Here is a 20295-nt window from a genome sequence, read left to right as displayed (position 1 = left end):
ACAGCACCTTTAGTGGCTTTATAGTGAAGAATCATGTCTGGCTTTCTGTCATCTCTCTCACTTATTTTTGCATCATGGTGCATGGTGCTCATGAGGATAACTTGTTTATTTTTTTTTGGGAACGTACGACACTACCGTAGTGTCCTTTGTAAAATAAAACATTGAACTGTGTACGTCTCTCTTATTGAGGATACCCTGTGGAAGTTCAGGTTTATTTTTTCGTACAGTACCCAGCATAGTTATATTGTTTTTTTGTAACATCTGCCCCAATTGGTAGGATGTGAAGAAATTGTCACAGGTAACGTTTCTCCCTTTGAGTCCATGGGTCAAGTCCAAAACTACCCTCATGCCTTGGTTTTTTTCAGGTCTTTCTAGAGGGTTTTTTCCAATATATACTTGAACATTTGCAGCATATGATGTTTTACTGTCACACAGAGTCCAGATTTTTATACCGTATTTTGCTGGTTTACTTGGAATGTATTGCCTGAATGGGCACCTGCCTCTAAATGACACCAGCTGCTCATCAACAGTGACATTTTCTACGGTATTATAACATTTTGGGAGTATCTCGACCCATTTACTCCACAAATCCCTAATTGGGGCAAGTTTATCTGTGCTTCTTCTTTCAGATCTATCCGTTTTGTCATCAAACCGTAGAACTCTGGAAATTTCGTGGAATCTTTCTAAAGACATGGTGGCCCTAAATATATGGCGCCCCGTTTCCGAATTCCACAAACTTTTAGTGGACTCTCCATATGATTTGTATACTCCAGCTAATAGAAGTAACCCGATGTAAGCATTCATAGCCGTCACATCGAAGTTCTTCCATTTATCGCCATAAACCTTTTTTCCCTCAATGTTTGTCATTTGGATAAGTATATTTTGCATGGCTATATTTATGAATAATAGGAATGCCGATTGAATGTCATCAATTCTAGCAATTGCATATCTAGTGGGACCTGGAGTATCTGTGATGACATTTGATGAAGACCTTCTACCAGTCGGAGCAGGAGGCTGCAATTTCCAAACGACATCTTTGTTTTTTGAATTGATTTCTTGCGTCAGACCGGTTGTCGGGGTTTCCACATCAGATTCACCCTCAGAATCCGAGTTCTCGGCAATATCTTCATCTTCACTAATGTTGTCCTCCTCTTCGGAGACATTTTCAGGTGGGACATCCTCGTCTGTATCGGAGTCGTTTATAAACTCCTCCAATTCAGCTTGGGTGAAGTGTCTTCTTCTCATGCTGTAAGGCATCACTGTTGAATGAAAAAATAAAATATATCCATAAACAATGAATGAAAAAAAAAATCAAAACAATTTCGCAACAATACACACAATAACGTCCCGTCACACATTGAGATATGCCCTGTGATTATGGTGCTGGAGCGTCGCAAACAAAAATGAGGCATGCACTCATTCTATCACAGCAGTGAGAATATGTACTCATAAGCAGACATTGAGTCTACACAACCCTAATGCTAACCCCCTATCATCCATTCTATCACAGCAGTGAGAATATGTACTCATAAGCAGACATTGAGTCTACACAACCCTAATGCTAACCCCCTATCATCCATTTTATCACAGCAGTGAGAATATTGAATAATTTTAGAATAAAAGAATAATTTATCTGTAACATACCTGTAAAAATGGGACTTCAGAGTTCTGACGTCTGAACCTCTGCTCACTCTGTGTTGTCTCCAGCTGAACTGAAACTCTACACTGCTATGTTATCTGTCTACAGATAAGATCAGGGCAGACACCACCCTGCAGCAGGAAAAAGCTCACAGTACAACACTTTAGGTGAATTCTGCTTAGGACAGCATTGCACAGTGTAATACTGTACAACCAGCAAACACATGGAAAATCAGAAAATCATGATTTACAATATGAAATGTTGACAACTGAATGGAACTAGATCTATATGAACAGCAGGGTAAATAAAAACCAGTGAAATAAATTGCGCATAGCTATACTGGAAGCGAATCCGTCGGCTGTATCGCAACTTGAAAATGTTGGTATGTGTAAATCTTTTCTGACCAAAAGTAGTCAGATACATTGATAAATAGTAGTAGATGCAATATATAGTTCAAAATGAGGTGATAGCACCTTTATTTTTGTCAAAAATTGTCTGGAGAGCTGAATAAAGGCCTATCGGTCATTTTTGACCGAACAGTACAAGTGTAAAAAAAATTGTACCAAATAAAGTAAACAAAAATTTAAAAAAAAAAAAATTCCCACAGAGAGTACCCCCCTAATGACGAAAAGTCAGGGAGCCTCAAGTCTCAGAATCACACGCTGAATTTTTATAACATTATAGAATTTCAAAAACGGTCATTTTTGACCTAACAGAACAGCAGGGTTAAGGTGGGAAGAAACAACAGACATGCAGAAAATCACTACACCTAAATGACTTTCATACCTACTCAGTAATCTGCTTATTATTATTGTTGTTATTATTATTGTTATTTTTCTTCAAAGTTGTATTCCGTATTTTTCAGATTATAAGATTCAGATTATAAGAGGAAGATGAAGGTGCATCTTATAATTCAGAGTTAGCTTACCGGGGGTGGCTGTGGTGGAGGAAGGTCACAGGAAGCAGGGTCACTGCTGTAACAGGCCGGCGACAGCGGCTGCAGGATAAGGAGAATGGTGCAGGTCCTGGGTTAGGAGGAGGAAGAGTTGACAAGGTGGTGCGAGGCTGCGGGCCCTGGGCTTATATAAAAATGAGGAGGTGAGCAGAGTCCCCTTCCCATTGATTTCCCTGTAGTGAGCTCCGGGAAAATGGCCACCTCCGGTGTCGCATGGGAAGATTGAGATTTTGGGAGCCAAGATCTTGTCCATGAACTACAAAATCAAATACAGAAACATCTTAGGGATTTTGATCTATGACACTTCGAGGTGCAGGAGTTGCTGTAGAAATGTATACAAGTCACATTGCTTTTCTTGGGTCTGACAATTGGTTTTCCTGGATGAGATATTATAAAAGGACTTATCTACAGATTCCTCCAGTCCTCTTAGTGAGGTGAGAATTAAATTGCTAGTTGTATGCATGGAAAGGTGGACATAGGACATAAGTTTCATTTATGTCATATTTTCCCCCAGGAATCTCCTATCAAAATAATATGAAAATCTTAATTCTGAGAATAGTTTTACCATATTAGACAAAAAACATGAATATGACACTTCCTTAACCCCTTCCCGACCTTTGACGCCACGTAGGCGTCATGAAAGTCGGTGCCAATCCGACCCATGACGCCTATGTGGCGTCATGGAAAGATCGCGTCCCTGCAGGCCGGGTGAAAGGGTTAACTCCCATTTCACCCGATCTGCAGGGACAGGGGGAGTGGTAGTTTAGCCCAGGGGGGGTGGCTTCACCCCCTCGTGGCTACGATCGCTCTGATTGGCTGTTGAAAGTGAAACTGCCAATCAGAGCGATTTGTAATATTTCACCTATTATAACGGGTGAAATATTACAATCCAGCCATGGCCGATGCTGCAATATCATCGGCCATGGCTGGAAATACTAATGTGCCCCCAGCCCACCCCACCGATCGCCCCCCCAGCCCTCCGATCTGGCCGGTACACTGCTCCGGCTCCCCTCTGTCCTGTGCTCCGCTCCCCCCCGTGCTCTTGTCCGTTCCCCCGTGCTCCGATCACCCCCCCTGCACTCCGATCCGCCCCCCCTGCAGTCCGATCCACCCCCCTCCGTGCTCCGTTCCACCCCCCGTGCTCCGTTCCACCACTCCGTGCTCCGTTCCACCCCTCCCGCGCTCCGGTTCACCCCCCCATGCTCCGATCCCCCCCCCCCGTGCTCCCCCCCACCCTATCATACTTACCGATCTTGCCGGGGTCCGTCCATCTTCTCCCCGGGCGCCGCCATCTTCCAAAATGGCGGGCGCATGCGCAGTGCGCCCGCTGAATCTGCCGGCCGGCAGATTCGTTCCAAAGTGCATTTTGATCACTGAGATATAATCTATCTCAGTGATCAAAATAAAAAAAATAATAAATGACCCCCCCCTTTGTCACCCCCATAGGTAGGGACAATAAAAAAAATAAAGAATTTTGTTTTTTTCCACTAATGTTAGAATAGGGTTAGGGTTAGGGTTAGGGGTAGGGTTAGGGGTGGGGCTAGGGTTAGGGCTAGGGGTAGGGGTAGGGTTAGGGGTAGGGTTAGGGTTAGGGCTAGGGTTAGGGTTAGGGCTAGGGTTAGGGCTAGGGCTAGGGCTAGGGTTAGGGGTAGGGTTAGGGGTTGGGGTAGGGTTAGGGGTAGGGTTAGGGTTAGGGCTAGGGGTAGGGTTAGGGCTAGGGTTAGGGCTAGGGGTAGGGTTAGGGCTAGGGTTAGGGCTAGGGTTAGGGGTAGGGTAGGGTTAGGGTTAGGGTTTCGGTATGTGCACACGTATTCTGGTCCTCTGCGGATTTTTCCGCTAAACCGCTGCGGATTTATGGCGGATTTACCACGTTTTTCTGCGCATTTCACTGCGGTTTTACAACTGCGATTTTCTATTTGAGCAGTTGTAAAACCGTTGCGGAATCCGCACAAAGAAGTGACATGCTGCGGAATGTAAACCGCTGCGTTTCCGTGCAGTTTTTCCGCAGCATGTGTACAGCGATTTTTGTTTCCCATAGGTTTACATTGAACTGTAAACTCATGGGAAACTGCTGCGGATCCGCAGCGTTTTCCGCAGCGTGTGCACATACCTTTAGAATTAGGCTATGTGCACACAGTGCGGATTTGGCTGTGGATTCGCAGCAGTGTTCCATCAGGTGTACAGTACCATGTAAACCTATGGAAAACCAAATCCGCTGTGCCCATGGTGCGGAAAATACCGCGCTGAAATGCTGCGTTGTATTTTCCGCAGCATGTCAATTCTTTGTGCGGATTCGGCAGCGTTTTACACCTGTTCCTCAATAGGAATCCGCAGGTGAAATCCGCACAAAAAACACTGGAAATCTGCGGAAAATCCGCAGGTAAAACGCAGTGCCTTTTACCCGCGGATTTTTCAAAAATGATGCTGAAAAATCTCACACGAATCCGCAACGTGGGCACATAACCTTAGGGTTAGGGTTGGAATTAGGGTTGTGGTTAGGGGTGTGTTGTGGTTAGGGCTGTGATTAGGGTTATGGCTACAGTTGGGATTAGGGTTAGGGATGTGTTGGGGTTAGGGTTAGGGTTAGGGCTGTGATTAGGGTTATGGCTACAGTTGGAATTAGGGTTGTGGTTAGGGTTAGGGGTGTGTTGGGGTTAGGGTTGTGGTTAGGGGTGTGTTGGGGTTAGGGTTGTGATTAGGGTTATGGCTACAGTTGGGATTAGGGTTAGGGGTGTGTTGTGGTTAGTGTTGGAGGTAGAATTGAGGGGTTACCACTGTTTTCAAAACGTCACTACTTCAATTCCGAGCCCCGGCATGTGCCCTAACAGTGGTTTACCCCCACATATGGGGTATCACCGTACTCAGGAGAAACTGGACAACAAATATTGGGGTCAAATTTCTCCTGTTACCCTTGGGAAAATTAAAAAATTCTGGGCTAAATAATTATTTTTGAGGAAAGAAAACGTATTTATTATTTTCACGGCTCTGCATTATAAACTTCTGTGAAGCACTTGGGGGTTCAAAGTGCTCACCACACATCTAGATAAGTTCCTTTCGGGGTCTAGTTTCCAAAATGGGGTCACTTGTGGGGGTTTCTACTGTTAAGCCACATCAGTGGCTCTGCAAACGCAACGTGACGCCCACAGAGCATTCCATCAAAGTCTGCATTTCAAAACGTCACTACTTCACTTCCGAGCCCCGGCATGTGCCCAAACAGTGGTTTACCCCCACATATGGGGTATCAGCGTACTCAGGAGAAACTGGACAACAACTTTTGGGGTCAAATTTCTCCTGATACCCTTGGGAAAATGAAAAATTGCAGGCTAAAAGATCATTTTTGAGAAAATAATTTTTTTTTTTTTTCATGGCTCTGCGTTATAAACTTCTGTGAAGCACTTGGGGGTTCAAAGTCCTCACCACACATCTAGATTAGTTCCTTTGGTGGACTAGTTTCCAAAATGGGGTCATTTCTGGGGGATCTCCAATGTTTAGGCACACAGGGGCTCTCCAAACGTGACATGGTGTCCGCTAATGATTGGAGCTAATTTTCCATTTAAAAAGCCAAATGGCGTGCCTTCCCTTCCGAGCCCTGCCGTGCGCCCAAACAGTGGTTTACCCCAACATATGGGGTATCAGCGTACTCAGGACAAACTGGACAACAAAATTTGGGGTCCAATTTCTCCTATTACCCTTGGCAAAATAGGAAATTCCAGGCTAAAATATCATTTTTGAGGAAAGAAAAATTATTTTTTATTTTCATGGCTCTGCGTTATAAACTTCTGTGAAGCACCTGGGGGTTTCAAGTGCTCAATATGCATCTAGATAAGTTTCTTGGGGGGTCTAGTTTCCAAAATGGGGTCACTTGTGGGGGAGCTCCAATGTTTAGGCACACAGGGGCTCTCCAAACGCGACATGGTGTCCGCTAACAATTGGAGCTAATTTTCCATTCAAAAAGTCAAATGGCGCGCCTTCCCTTCCGAGCCCTGCCGAGTGCCCAAACAGTGGTTTACCCCCACATATGAGGTATCGGCGTACTCGGGAGAAATTGCCCAACAAATTTTATGATCCATTTTATCCTATTGCCCATGTGAAAATGAAAAAATTGAGGCGAAAATAATTTTTTTGTGAAAAAAAAAGTACTTTTTCATTTTTACAGATCAATTTGTGAAGCACCTGAGGGTTTAAAGTGCTCACTAGGCATCTAAATAAGTTTCTTGGGGGGTCTAGTTTCCAAAATGGGGTCACTTGTGGGGGAGCGCCAATGTTTAGGCACACAGGAGCTTTCCAAACGTGACATGGTGTCCGCTAACGATGGAGATAATTTTTCATTCAAAAAGTCAAATGGCGCTCCTTCCCTTCCGAGCCTTACCATGTGCCCAAACAGTGGTTTAACCCCACATGTGAGGTATCGTTGTACTCAGGAGAAATTGCCCAACAAATTTTAGGATCCATTTTAGCCTGTTGCCCATGTGAAAATGAAAAAATTGAGGCTAAAACAATTTTTTTGTGAAAAAAAAGTACTTTTTCATTTTTACGGATCAATTTGTGAAGCACCTGGGGGTTCAAAGTGCTCACTATGCATCTAGATAAGTTCCTTGGGGCGTCTAGTTTCCAAAATGGGGTCACTTGTGGGGGAGCTCCAATTTTTAGGCACACGGAGGCTCTCCAAACGTGACATGGTGTCCGCTAAAGAGTGGAGCCAATTTTTGATTCAAAAAGTCAAATGGCGCTCCTTCCCTTCCAAGCCCTGCTGTGCGCCCAAACAGTGGTTTACACCCACATATGAGGTATCAGCGTACTCAGGACAAATTGGACAACAACTTTCTTGGTTCAGTTTCTCCTTTTACCATTGGGAAAATAAAAAAATTGTTGCTAAAAGATAATTTTTGTGACTAAAAAGTTAAATGTTCATTTTTTCCTTCCATGTTGCTTCTGCTGCTGTGAAGCACCTGAAGGATTAATAAACTTCTGGAATGTGGTTTTGAGTACCTTGAGGGGTGCAGTTTTTAGAATGGTGTCACTTTTGGGTATTTTCAGCCATATAGACCCCTCAAACTGACTTCAAATGTGAGGTGGTCCCTAAAAAAATGGTTTTGTAAATTTCGTTGTAAAAATGAGAAATCGCTGGTCAAATTTTAACCCTTATAACTTCCTAGCAAAAAAAAATTTTGTTTCCAAAATTGTGCTGATGTAAAGTAAACATGTGGGAAATGTTATTTATTAACTATTTTGTGTCACATAACTCTCTGGTTTAACAGAATAAAAATTCAAAATGTGAAAATTGCTAAATTTTCAAAATTTTTGCCAAATTTCCGTTTTTATCACAAATAAACGCATAATTTATTTACCTAAATTTACCACTAACATGAAGCCCAATATGTCATGAAAAAACAATCTCAGAACCGCTAGGATCCGTTGAAGCGTTCCTGAGTTATTACCTCATAAAGGGACACTGGTCAGAATTGCAAAAAACGGCAAGGTCTTTAAGGTCAAAATAGGCTGGGTCATGAAGGGGTTAATGCAAGTTGCTATTGCATTTCTTTGGTTTCCCAGGCACAAAATTTTGGAGCTTGAACCCACAAAAGCAATTGTTCATTAATTTAATTATTTACTCTAGGAAAGTAGGAGATGCTGATAGGTGTCCCATGACATCAGACTTTTGGTTATCTATTTTATTAAAACAATCCATAACACACATCATGCTTACTTACTAAAGAGGTGGATATTCAGCAGTGACATCAGTTCAGAACTGACAGCAGGCAGTGAGACCCAGGTACACAATACACTGTTCAGAGACATCTGACGTGACGTGATCTTCATGGGAGGATTGCTTAAAAAACCTTATCTTCAACATGAAAATAAGTCCAATTGATTCAACTATGTGCAAAAAAAACAAAGGAATTGTGTTGCAGAAAAGTGTCAGCAAGTACTCTAGTCAAATGAGTTAAAATTTTAAATATTTGGCCGTAATAGATGCCAGCTTGTCACCAAAAGGCTTGAATACAGTATTATAATGTCTGCAGGTAGCAGTGAATCATGGTAGAGGATTCTTATGCTTTAAGAGCTGCATTTCAACAAATAGAGTTGGAAATTTGGACAAGATTAATAGTATGCTCAATGCTGATAAAAACATTCAGATACTTATCTATCATGGAATACCATGAGAGAAGAATCTGATTGGCATAACATATATTCTACAGCAGGGCAACAGCTCCATACATACAGCCAATGTCACTGGCGGTCACTGCTATCAGACGCTGTATCGTGTGCTAGCTGTGCGGGATAGCACTGTCAGGCGCTAGGTAGCTTCCACCATTTGCGAACAGTTAACAAAACTAGGGATGGGAATGATCCAGAGCTTTCATCCATCGCAGGCATACATCCACACACACACGATAATAAGTTTACACTAACACATGGCCGTGCGGCCATGTGAATCTTTTATAGCGGAAGCCCTCTGGGACCTTCCTAGTGGTCCAATAGGAGTTGCTACAGGACCTGAGCATATAACCCCTGACCTCAAATGAGAGGTTGTCCCTTGGGCATGCTCAGAAGAAGAAAAGCGGGACTTAGTCTCAGGGACTCTAGCTCGCCGCTGATCAGTACTGGTTACAATGGTTGTGCCTGGAAGGACAGCAGTAACCAGCAGCACAGTATCAGCTTGAGTCAGACGCTGGGAGCCTACTGAGCAGGCTCCACTGCGTCTGGAGAAGAATAAGAGACCACAGCGGAGATGGTTCGAGATTCCCGCGATGCAGTAGTGGGAACTCCACACCTAACATTACCTTTCTACCAAGGGCCTCGCTACTCTCGAAGGCAGCAATTAGCTGTGGAGCCCAAATGGGCTCAACAGGCTCCCAGGACCTGTCCTCAGGACCATGACCCTTCCAATCCACCAAATAGAATTTTTTCCCACGTACCACCTTACACTCCATGATGGCATTCACCTCGTAATCGTCCATTGACAAGTCCAATGTCCCGGCAGATGACTCGGAAAACCGGGACATGTGGACAGGCTTTAGGAGGGACACAAGAAAGGGGTTGGTGATGCCTAGGCATTGAGGAAGGGCCAGACGGTAGACCACAGGATTAAACTTTTACAGGATCTTTAAGGGGCCTAGGTAGTGAGGTGCAAACTTAGTGGACTCAACTCACAGCCAGATGTTACGGAAAGAGAGCCACACTAAATAGCAAGGAGCAAAGGTCGGAGCGGGGTGCCGATGTGCATCAGCAGAGAGCAGAGGGCATCCTGTGTGCGGTCCCAAATGTCATGTGCCTCCACAGCCCAGTCTGCCATCCTGGAGTCGGCGGAAGTCATGGGCATGGGTTCCGGGAACCTGCAGATGCTGGCTGTAATTAAGGAGGAATGGAGTCTGACCAGAGGAGTTGGCTATGGCGTTGTTCAGCGCAAACTATGCCCATGGTAGCAAGGATGCCCAGTCATCCTGCCTGACTGAGACAAAATGTCGCAGGTATGTGACCAAGGTCTGGTTGGCCCTCTTTACCAACCCATTCATTTCGGGATGGTATGCTGAAGAGAGATTCAGTTCGATGCAGAGAAGATGACAAAGCTCTCTCCAGAACCGAGACGCAAACTGCGGACCCCGGTCACTGCCAATTTTGTGTAGCATACGATGTAGGCAGAAAACGTGCTTAATAAACAACGCCGCCAAGGCCCGTGCAGAAGGTAGCCGTGGAAGAGGCACCAGGTGCACCATTTTGGAAAAATGGTCGGTGACTACCCAAATAATGGTGCAGCTACAGGACTTGGGCAAGTCCATCCATCTCGACCATTTCCAAGGGCCTATCCGCCACCGGCAGAGGGTAAAGTAGCCCAGCAGGCCATTGTCGAGGAGACTTATTCTTGGCGTAGCAGACACACGCCCGAATATAGTCTCTGATGTCGCGGGCCATATGCGGCCACCAGTATGTCCTTGCCAGAAGCTCAGATGTCCTCTTGGTCCCAAAATGTCCACCACCCTGGACGAGTGAGCCCAAGAGAGAATCACAGGTCACAAATTTGATGGCACAAACGTCTTGCCTGGGGGCACAGACTCAAGCGAATTTGGGGCCACGGTCCTCAGGCTCTCCGAAGGGATAATTAGCTGAGGCTCCTCCTCCTCTACTGATGACACTATGGAGCGGGAAAGAGCGTCGGCATGGATGTTATTCTCCCTGAAAAGATAGTGGAGGGTGAAGTGGAAGTGGGAGAAGAACAAGGACCATCTAGCCTGGCGAGAGTTTAGCCGTTGGGCAGTCTGTAAACAAAACCAAATTTTGGTGGTCGGTATACACTTGGAAGGAAAAACGAGCCCCCTCCAGGAGGTGTCTCCACTCTGAGAAGGCCAACTTCATAGCATGGCAACTCCCTGTCCCCGATGGAATAATTAATCTCTGCAGGTGTGAAGGTCTTGGATAGGGTTGAGCGAAACGGATCAGTCAATTTCAGAAATTGCCGACTTTTGGCAAAGTCGGGTTTCATGAAACCCGACCCAATCCCACAGCGGGATCGGCCATGAGGTCGGTGATCTGCGCGCCAAAGTCGCGTTTCATATGACGCTTTAAGCGCCATTTCTCAGCCACTGAAGGTGCATGCAGAGTGTGGGCAGCATGATGACATAGGTCTCGGTCCCCACCATCTTAGAGAAGGGCATTACAGTGATTGGCTTGCTATCTGCGGCATCACAGGGGCTATAAAGGGGCATGCACGCCGACCGCCATATTATTTCTGCCGATCTGAGCATAGGGAGAGGTTGCTGCAGCTTCGTCAGAAGCAGGGATAAACTTAGGGAGGGAACAAAGCAATGCCGCCTGTGTACTCCTGTTACCAATTTTGAACTGCATTTAGCCTACTTTTTAATTTTAGGCCTACTAAGTCTGTCTGAGCCACTCGTTACAATTATCTTCCACTGAACAAAGCAATGCCGCCTGTTTAGTCCTGTTACCAATTTTGAACTGCTTTTAGCCTACTTTTTATTTTGGGCCTATAGCTGTGTTTCCTGCCCTTTGCGCAGCCACTGCTAGATGAGTCTGCTGGTACATTGCACTCTACACAGCCAGAATCTGACCCTGCTGAAAGTCAGGTTCCCCTTTCCGCATACTACACCACCTTACACGGGGATAAAGAGGAAGGTGCAGATGAAAGTGCAGGTTCCTTCATCAGGTGGGGGGCATATTCATTGGCACTGGCACAGGGCCCCTCATAGTACGCAAAAGTGTCTCTGGCAGTGGGAGGCGCAGCCTGCTGTCAAACACACCGCCGTACTATGAGGGGCCCTGTGCCAGTGCCAACTACTGGGCCCCCCTGCTTGCTCAGTATCACAGCACTTGCAAAAATGAAATACTTACCACTCCCTGCTCTACCGCCGTGATGTATTCCGCATTTCCTGGGCCCACGAAAATCTTGAGCCTGCCCGTAAATTAAGATTGACAAGCTTCAGTAATACGAATTGATGTTTTGGCATTAAAATGGGCACTGTAGGTGTTTTCCTGTCCTCCACTCACTGCCGACTTTGATTCCCCATTGACTTGCATTGGGTTTCGTGTTTCGGTCGGCCCCCGACTTTTTGCAATAATCGGCCGATTTAACCCGACCCGACTTTTGAGAAAGTCTGGTTTCGCGAAACCCGACTCGATCCTAAAAAAGTAAAAGTCGCTCAACTCTAACAGTCACCACCGCCATTTTTCTGGATCTGAGCAGAAGCATATGACAAGAAAAACAGTATTTTGGTGAATGTGAATATTTGCATTGTTAAGAGCGGAATTAAATTCCACTCGTGTATAGTTACTCATCTCTGCTTGTCACACTATGATGTTTTAGGTTTGGTGAGTGTTGGTTAGTACACTCTTTGAAAACTTTATGATCAAATTATGAAGTTTGCATTTTAACTAAGTTTTATTTAAACAAAACTTATTTTTTTAAATTTGCTTTTAATAAGCATCTAGTTTAAGTTAATGGTTTCAGTTTTTAAATTATTATTAGCAAAAATCTAAAACAATAAAGTTCAACTTTAATGTTTCACAATATGCGAAATTTGGGTTAAGCAAGCTGCTACAAAATATTCAGTAATTATCCGTAAGTAAGAACCTAAATTTAAAAAAAATAACTATAGTAAAAGACACAGAGCAGATAAGGAGTGGCTCAGACTGTTATACACAGGTGCTCAGGAAAAATATCTTAATAGTCTCGAAAAAAATCCGGCACACTGTTTTTCCAAACACGGTGAAATTTATTTCGTATTCAAGCAAAATGCGCACAAAAAGGACCAAAAAGGTACATAAAGTAGGTATCAAGATCCACATGAGGTAGGTATCATATTTCAACGTTTCGGCTATAGCATTAGCCTTTATCAAGAGATCTCTAATAAATTTCACCGTGTTTGGAAAAACAGTGTGCCGGATTTTTTTCTAGACTATAGTAAAAGACAGGTTGCATCTGTTAGCAAATACTATTTCATTTATAGTAAATGTAGCTTTAGTTTTGATAACTCTATTTCAGAATAACTCTGGCTTAATGAAAAAAATCCATGGATTGTGTTTCTGACAAATGGTGCGGTACATTTTGTTCCAACACTTCAAGACTTTAAAGTGTGCATTACACAGCAACAGAATACAATATTAGCATTCACATTCTTGGAATGTGGAGACTAATGAATCAACATGCAAATTTCCCAGAAGAGCTCAATTACTAAACTGTGAAATTTAATGTTTTTTAATTAATGATAAGATTTTATGTAGCGTGTAACTGTGTTTTTTTTTTCGCATATAATGCTGTTTTCATTTTGAAATGCATTATTGTCACAAAAACATATTAACTTCATAAGGAAAGGATAATGGACATATAAATACAGGACAAAATGTTTAGCTTTAGTCTTTAAATGAAGGACAAACAGATAACATTAATTAAAAAAATTAATAAAACATTACTAATTAAAGCAAAGCTGTTAATGATGTTTTCACTCAATATTACTCTGTATCACAAGTACATTAATTTTGCCAATAAATCCACAGGAGTTTAAAGTCAGACCATCCATACTGGCTCTCTTTTTCTAATTACTGCTTTTTCGCATTTACCAATTACTGTTTACTTTTATTTGCTGCATTTACTGCTTATAATATTTAAAATATAAACTGGTATTTATGTAAAAGTTAAAATATGTGATGATTAGGTTGTATCAAGGAGCTTTTTTTTTATCAAAAAATGTGCTGCCAAATTCCCTGTTTTCATTTTAATTTACAGAGCATCATACCTGACTGATGCTGGCTGTTACACAAATTGCATCTACGTAAAACAGTATATGTATAATTTTACCAATAGAAATTATTGCTTATCATGGAAAAAAAGCCCTCACACAGCTCATTCAACAAAAATATAAAAAATTACAGGTCTCGTGACACAAATTTCAATTTTTTTCCTACTAAGTTAAATCTGACTATAAAGTTTGGCATTACCTAAATTATGCTAATATAAGTAATTACATTGACTCGTCATTTTTACAATGTAACTGTTGCAGTTAAACTAAAACCCAGAATTGGGGCAGAATTGTGGGTTTTTTTTCTCAAATTCATTGTTTTTTTTTTTCTGTTTTCCAGTACAGTATAGTATAAAATCAATGGTGACATTCAAATTTACTATTCTTCCTGTAAAAAATTAAGCCCTCATATGGCTATGTTAACTATAAAATATAAAAGTTGTTCCTTTTAAGGTACAATAAGGTAAGGAAAAAGCAAAGAAAAATCAAAAATTATCAAAATTAAAAATATCTACATTTATGATGGGACATAAAAAAGGTGTGTATATATACAGGGTGGGCCATTTATATGGGGACACCTAAATAAAATGAGAATGGTTGCTGATATCAACTTCCTGTTTATGGCACAATAGTATATGGGAGGGATAAACTTTGCAAGATGGGTGGTGACCATGGCGGCCATTTTGAAGTCTGCCATTTTGGATCCAACTTTTATTTTTCCAATGGGAAGAGAGTCATGTTACATATCAATCTTATTGAGAATTTCACAAGAAAAACAATGGTGTGCATGGTTTTAACATAATTTTATTCTTTCATTAATTATGTACAAGTTTATGACCACTTAGAAAATGTGTTCAAAGTGCTGCCCATTGTGTTGGATTGTCAATGCAACCCTCTTCTCCCACTCTTGACACACTGATAGCAACATCGCAGAAGAAATGCTAGCGCAGGCTTCCAGTATCCGTTGTTTCAGATGCTGCACATCTTGTATCTTCACAGCATAGACAATTGCCAATTGACAATTGTGTAAACTGATGGTCGTGTTCCAATTTTTGATTTGCCCATTCTGCAAATTCAGTGCATCGATCTGGGTCATCCTCGGTGAGCTGCTGCAGCAGCTGGATTTTGTAAGGGTGCCATTTGTGTATAGCTAATATCTGCCGAAGGGATGTTAGACTGAGGCCACTCTCCAGTGACATGCGGCAAGTGCTATGCTGAACTTGCTGAAGTTATTGTGAAAGGTGAGTAGATCATCTTTGAGCCTGTCCATATTATTAGCAGATCATCAATGTAGCAGAAGTACTCCAGATAACTAAGAAAATTATTCCCACTGCCTCTCCATTTGTAAGAAAATGCCTAATTTGATTACCTTGGCTTATCTATGGACTCATCACTCTTCCCACCCCCTAACAAATGTCCTACTGTAGTATTCTTTAAATGTTGTGCTTGTTTCTTATTAATCTATTTTTAATCTTGCTTGAAGAAGGAGCCACTGTGCTCTGAAAGCTTGCAAACATATTATTTTCTGGTTAGCCAATAAAGGTATCACTCCTAGAATTCTTCTGTCATCATTGGGAAGAAAAGTATTCGCATCCATATACTTACCAATAAAAATCTAATTTTAAAGGGTTTTTTCTTAGTCAGCAACATTTTGAGGTCCTGGCCCAAAAGCAAGGCTTATCGTTTCTTAAGCAGCAAGGTGAAGGCCTGTAAAAAGTTGTGGACTGTCCGTGAATTTTTATCCAGTAAAATAAAGCTTTAAAATGTAGTTTGACAACGCTGCAACATTTCTGAAGGTCATATCATTGTCCATCTGCCAAATTAATCATTTAAATCAATGATAAATCCAAATGACTTTTAACTGGAACTCTCATTTACTAATGGAATATCAAAGGGAATTTGTAAGCAAGTTTTTGCTATGTAATCTGAAAGTGCTATAATGTAGGAGCAGAGAACCTGATTTCTTGGAATTGTCACTTAGGCTTCTTTTACATATTGCATTGTTTTGCGGCCTGTTTTTGCCACCCCAATAGATTTCTATAGGGCCGCAAAAATTGGTAGCAATAATTTCACGGTGAGCCATGCGCCGTGTGGCAGCGAGGGCCGTATTTACGGCCGTGAAAAAAGATCAAGCCTCCTTGATGTTTTTCACAGCTTACGTACATGGCCCCCATTGAAAATCAATGGGGCCGCAAAAACAACAGAAGCCTGATTTTGCGGTGCACCGTTACTTCCGGTTTTGTGGAACGCATTTTTTTTCCAATACTATTTCCATACTATTGGAAAAGCAAAAAACGTTGATCCACAAATTTTTTGCAGTCCATTCGCACACTATGTCCCGGAAGTATTTTGCGGTGTTGCAGGACAGAGTGCGTGGGCACATGCGCAGTAAAGCTTTTTGGCTTTGCCCGCAGTTGGGCAAAGCTGTTATGACCTGGTGGTTAGGAGCACCCGACCTGATAGTTAAACTCATACAGGATGAGCTCTGGGATGTGGGAGCTCTGCTGACCGCAAGCCCTAATCCTATCGCACACACTAGAAATAGCCGTGGAGCGCTCCTGACGCTCCCTAGGCACCTCGTCACAGCCTAAGTGCTAGCTAGCCCTAGAGAAGAAAATAAAGCCTACCTTGCCTCAGAGAAATTCCCCAAAGGAATAGGCAGCCCCCCACAAGTAATGACTAAGTAAAGATGAAAGTCACAAATGCAGAAATGAAATAGGTTTCAGCAAAGGGAGGCATGACTTACTAAATAGACAGAGGATAGGAAAGGAATCTTTGCGGTCAGCACAAAAACCTACAAAAGACCACGCAGAGTGTGCAAAAGGGTCCTCCGCACCGACTCACGGTGCGGGGGTGCCACCCTGCATCCCAGAGCTTCCAGCTAGCAAGACAAAATCAAGATAACCAGCTGGACAAAGAAACAAGAACAATAATAACAATCAGGAACTTAGCTTCTGCAGGAGAAGACAGGACACCAGACAGATCCAGGAGCGAACTGAACCAATGCTAAAACATTGACAGCTGGCATGGAGTAACGATCTGAGTGGAGTTAAATAGAGAAGCCAACCAAAGGATAAACCACGTCACCTGTGTAAGGAACCTCAGAAGCAGCAGCTCCACTCACAGCCACCAGAGGGAGCCCACGGACCGAACTCACTGAAGTACCATTCACGACCACAGGAGGGAGCTCGACAACAAAATTCACAACAGTACCCCCCCTTGAGGAGGGGTCACCGAACCCTCACCAGAGCCCCCAGGCCGATCAGGATGAGCCAAATGAAAGGCACGAACTAGATCGGCAGCATGAACATCAGAGGCAAAAACCCAGGAATTATCCTCCTGACCATAACCCTTCCACTTGACCAGGTACTGGAGTTTCCGTCTCGAAACACGAGAATCCAAGATCTTCTCCACCACATACTCCAACTCCCCCTCGACCAGCACCGGGGCAGGAGGATCAACGGAGGGAACCATAGGCGCTGTTATGAAAGGCAATTCAGTACCACAATGGACATAGCGGTCAGAACCCATACAGTGATCTGACAATAACCCAAGATCATAGAACGAGCTCTGAGACGTGGGAACTCTGCAGACCGCAATCCCTAATCCTCTCCAAACAATACTAGAGGCAGCCGTGGATTGCGCCTAACTCTACCTATGCAACTCGGCACAGCCTGAGAAACTAACTAGCCTGAAGATAGAAAATAAGCCTACCTTGCCTCAGAGAAATACCCCAAAGGAAAAGGCAGCCCCCCACATATAATGACTGTGAGTAAGATGAAAAGACAAATGTAGGGATGAAATAGATTCAGCAAAGTGAGGCCCGACTTTCTAAACAGAGCGAGGATAGGAAAGATAACTTTGCGGTCTACACAAAACCCTAAAGAAAACCACACAAAGGGAGCAAAAAGACCCTCCGTACCGAACTAACGGCACGGAGGTACACCCTTTGCGTCCCAGAGCTTCCAGCAAAACAAATAGACAAGCTGGACAGAAAAAATAGCAAACAAATAGCAAAGAAGCACTTAGCTATGCAGAGCAGCAGGCCACAGGAATGATCCAGGGAAAAACAAGTCCAACACTGGAACATTGACAGGAAGCATGGATCAAAGCATTAAGTGGAGTTAAGTAGAGAAGCACCTAACGAGCTCTCAAGATCACCTGAGGGAGGAAACTCAGAAGCCGCAGTACCACTTTCCTCCACAAACGGAAGCTCCCAGAGAGAATCAGCCGAAGTACCACTTGTGACCACAGGAGGGAGCTCTGCCACAGAATTCACAACAGTACCCCCCCTTGAGGAGGGGTCACCGAACCCTCACCAGAGCCCCCAGGACGACCAGGATGAGCCACATGAAAGGCACGAACAAGATCGGGAGCATGGACATCAGAGGCAAAAACCCAGGAATTATCTTCCTGAGCATAACCCTTCCATTTAACCAGATACTGGAGTTTCCGTCTTGAAACATGAGACTCCAAAATCTTCTCCACAATATACTCCAACTCCCCCTCCACCAAAACTGGGGCAGGAGGGTCAACAGATGGAACCACAGGTGCCACGTATCTCCGCAACAATGACCTATGGAATACGTTATGTATGGAAAAAGAATCTGGAAGGGTCAGACGAAAAGACACAGGATTAAGAACCTCAGAAATCCTATACGGACCAATGAAACGAGGTTTAAACTTAGGAGAGGACACCTTCATAGGAATATGACGAGAAGATAACCAAACCAGATCCCCAACACGAAGTCGGGGACCCGCACAGCGTCTGCGATTAGCAAAACGTTGAGCCCTCTCCTGGGACAAGGTCAAATTGTCCACTACATGAGTCAAAATCTGCTGCAACCTGTCCACCACAGTATCCACACCAGGACAGTCCGAAGACTCAACCTGTCCTGAAGAGAAACGAGGATGGAACACCAGAGTTGCAGAAAAATGGCGAAACCAAGGTAGCCGAGCTGGCCCGGTTATTAAGGGCGAACTCAGCCAAAGGCAAAAAGGACACCCAGTCATCCTGATCAGCAGAAACAAAACATCTCAGATATGTTTCCAAGGTCTGATTGGTTCGTTCGGTCTGGCCATTAGTCTGAGGATGGAAAGCCGAGGAAAAAGACAAGTCAATGCCCATCCTACCACAAAAGGCTCGCCAAAACCTCGAAACAAACTGGGAACCTCTGTCAGAAACGATATTCTCTGGAATGCCATGTAAACGAACCACATGCTGGAAGAACAATGGCACCAAATCAGAGGAGGAAGGCAATTTAGACAAGGGTACCAGATGGACCATCTTAGAAAAGCGATCACAGACCACCCAAATGACTGACATCTTTTGAGAAACGGGAAGATCTGAAATAAAATCCATAGAGATATGTGTCCAAGGCCTCTTCGGGACCGGCAAGGGCAAAAGCAACCCACTGGCACGAGAACAGCAGGGCTTAGCCCGAGCACAAATCCCACAGGACTGCACAAAAGTACGCACATCCCGCGACAGAGATGGCCACCAAAAGGATCTAGCCACTAACTCTCTGGTACCAAAGATTCCAGGATGACCAGCCAACACCGAACAATGAACCTCAGAGATAACTTTATTCGTCCACCTATCAGGGACAAACAGTCTCTCCGCTGGACAACGATCAGGTTTATTAGCCTGAAATTTTTGCAACACCCACCGCAAATCAGGGGAGATGGCAGACACAATTACTCCTTCTTTGAGGATACCCGCCGGCTCAGACAAACCCGGAGAGTCGGGCACAAAACTCCTAGACAGAGCATCCGGCTTCACATTTTTAGAGCCCGGAAGGTACGAAATCACAAAGTCAAATCGGGCAAAAAACAGCGACCAACGAGCCTGTCTAGGATTCAACCGCTTGGCAGACTCGAGATAAGTCAAGTTCTTATGATCAGTCAATACCACCACGCGATGCTTAGCTCCTTCAAGCCAATGACGCCACTCCTCGAATGCCCACTTCATGGCCAGCAACTCTCGGTTGCCACATCATAATTTCGCTCAGCAGGCGAAAACTTCCTGGAAAAGAAAGCGCATGGTTTCATCACTGAGCAATCAGAACCTCTCTGCGACAAAACAGCCCCTGCTCCAATCTCAGAAGCATCAACCTCGACCTGGAACCGAAGAGAAATATCTGGTTGACACAACACAGGGGCAGAAGAAAAACGACGCTTCAACTCTTGAAAAGCTTCCACAGCAGCAGAAGACCAATTGACCACATCAGCACCCTTCTTGGTCAAATCGGTCAATGGTTTAGCAATACTAGAAAAATTGCAGATGAAGCGACGATAAAAATTAGCAAAGCCCAGGAACTTTTGCAGACTTTTCAGAGATGTCGGCTGAGTCCAATCATGGATGGCTTGGACCTTAACAGGATCCATTTCGATAGTAGAAGGGGAAAAGATGAACCCCAAAAATGAAACCTTCTGCACACCAAAGAGAC

This window comes from Ranitomeya imitator, chromosome 5 (assembly GCF_032444005.1).
Source record: "Ranitomeya imitator isolate aRanImi1 chromosome 5, aRanImi1.pri, whole genome shotgun sequence".
In the NCBI taxonomy this organism is placed as follows: Eukaryota; Metazoa; Chordata; class Amphibia; order Anura; family Dendrobatidae; genus Ranitomeya; species Ranitomeya imitator.
The sequence above is the reverse complement of the archived record's forward strand: the minus strand, read 5'-3'. Positions refer to the sequence as shown.